A 2108-nucleotide genomic window follows, 5' to 3' on the forward strand; every position below is an offset into this window, starting at 1 on the left:
TGTTAATGACACCAACTCTTTATAGACATCATTTCATAAGTAGGAATGGATTTTGATAGTCAGTGTTTAAATATGTCAACATGCGTAAAGTAATTATTTCATCAGTTTTTACTATTTTGATCCAATTGATTGTAGTTATGTACTCTAATGACATCATTAAAATGCACCAGTTCAATAGATTTGGTCAATGATCTGTGCTGAGTTAGCTAGTCTTAGCTGGCAGATGAGTCCGGCCTTTTGGCTAAGATCAAGTGTAGTATCTGTTCTTATCAGTTTACTCATACTTACCTGGTAGGGGAGAAACCATGATCAGTGGCTTTTGATCCTGGGTATGCTTTGAGTAAAATGGTTAGAACCAATCTTCGAGCTTCAGGCCAAGGAATGCGTAACACCGTTCGAGTGGTGGTGAAGGACAAGGAAGGAGATGCACTGTTTGATTGCACCTCCTTCATCAAGAAAATCCTCATCAATTGCTGTGGATTCCAAGCTACGGACATCTTCTGCCTGCAGGACTTCCCCAACAGTGAATATTTCAATGTGACGTTTAAGAATGAGGTGGGATGCATCAAGTTCCTGAAGGTGTTCAAGGAGAAAGGGAACCTGGTGCCGCTGTCCATCCTCAAAGTGGAGCCACTGTTCGCGCTTCCGTCACAACGTAACCAGGTGGTGACAATTCACCTCTACAATCCCCATATTCCTGTCTCACCAGGTACATCGAGGTGGTCCGCAGCAGCACTGATGTCAAGGACCCATTTGGGATTTGGACCAGCAAGAGGCAGGTCAAGGTGACCTTGAAGGTCGATGCCAATGGAGCCATTATCCATCCTCCCTCCAGCTTCGCTATCGGGGGAAGTCGAGGCTTCTTGGTCTACACTGGGCAGCCCAGAGTTTGTTGCACCTGTGGCAAATCTGGTCACGTGGCAGCTAACTGCTGCATGGTTGTCTGCAAGAACTGCAAGAAGGCAGGCCATCAGACCAAAGACTGTAAGCAGAGTAAGTCTTGCAACTTGTGCGGTGCGGCAGGCCACCTCTACAAAACCTGCCCCAAACACTGCCTCAGTTATGCTCAGGTGGCAAGGTCCAAGGAAAGGTTGGGAGAAGGAACGACAAAGGCTCCAGTGCTGGAAAGGTGACAAGCAACCTTCTCCGCAGCGAGGAAAGTCCACCTGAGAAGAAGAAAGGGGAGGCAGCGGAAACCAGCGACCAGGCACCTACCCTGCACCCGGAAACCCCTCCTCCACAGACAGAATCAATGGAGGAGGAGGCAGCAGATGGACAAACAGGTCAGTGGCAAGTGGCACAAAGGAAAACCAACAAGAAAAAACCTCCAAAAGCGGAAGAGGCCACCACCCAAACCATTGACAAGAGAAGGTTACCGTCTGAGACAAACTACAGCAGCTCCTCTTCACTGGACGAGGAAGTGCCGGAACGACGGCACCTTCAAAAGAGGTGGCAGAACTCAAAGGAGCTGGAAGATAAAGCCCCCCAGCCCCCGGGCACTGGAAGCTGTGATGGGCCCAGCGCGCCCCAAACCCAAAGCGCCAAAACTAGCGAGATGCCCAGCACATCCCAGCTCCGGGACACCAAGAGCAACGACACGTCTGGTGCACCCCAGCTCCGGGAAGCCGGGAGCAGTGATGTTTTCAGGAGGAACAGAGGGGAACAGCAGAGGACCAGCCCAATCCTTGCTGCCTACAAGACCCCTCCGATGTCACCCCAGCGGAACAAACCCTGCAAGAAAAACTAGGAGGAGTTTCTGAGCCCAACGATCGTGAAACAACTTGTGTACACTATGGGCATGCAGGAACATCCTGAAGGACCTGGACTAGCAAGGACAAATGGGAAGCAACAACTAACTTAAAAAATGGGTATAAGGATTGCTTCAATTAGTGTGCGTAGCATTAAATCCACTACACGATGGGTTTCAACCTTGGATTACCTCGCCAAGGTCAAAGCCGATCTACTGTTTCTGCAGGAGTGTGGAATACCACACCTCAGCACCTACAGGCAATGGTTGCGATGGTGGTCCCACGGGCCATCGATCTGGTCAGGGGGTAATGATTCCCGTTCCTCCGGCCTGGGTATTCTGCTGCGGGGAGGTAACTTCA

General features: G+C 50.2%; 1 pseudogene; it reads left to right on the forward strand.

The window, feature by feature from the left end:
* Positions 1 to 221: 221 nt before the first annotated feature.
* On the forward strand, positions 222 to 338 carry LOC137383053 (U2 spliceosomal RNA; annotated as a pseudogene).
* The last annotated feature ends 1770 nt before the right edge of the window (positions 339 to 2108 follow it).

Source organism: Heterodontus francisci, chromosome 23 (assembly GCF_036365525.1).
Source record: "Heterodontus francisci isolate sHetFra1 chromosome 23, sHetFra1.hap1, whole genome shotgun sequence".
In the NCBI taxonomy this organism is placed as follows: Eukaryota; Metazoa; Chordata; class Chondrichthyes; order Heterodontiformes; family Heterodontidae; genus Heterodontus; species Heterodontus francisci.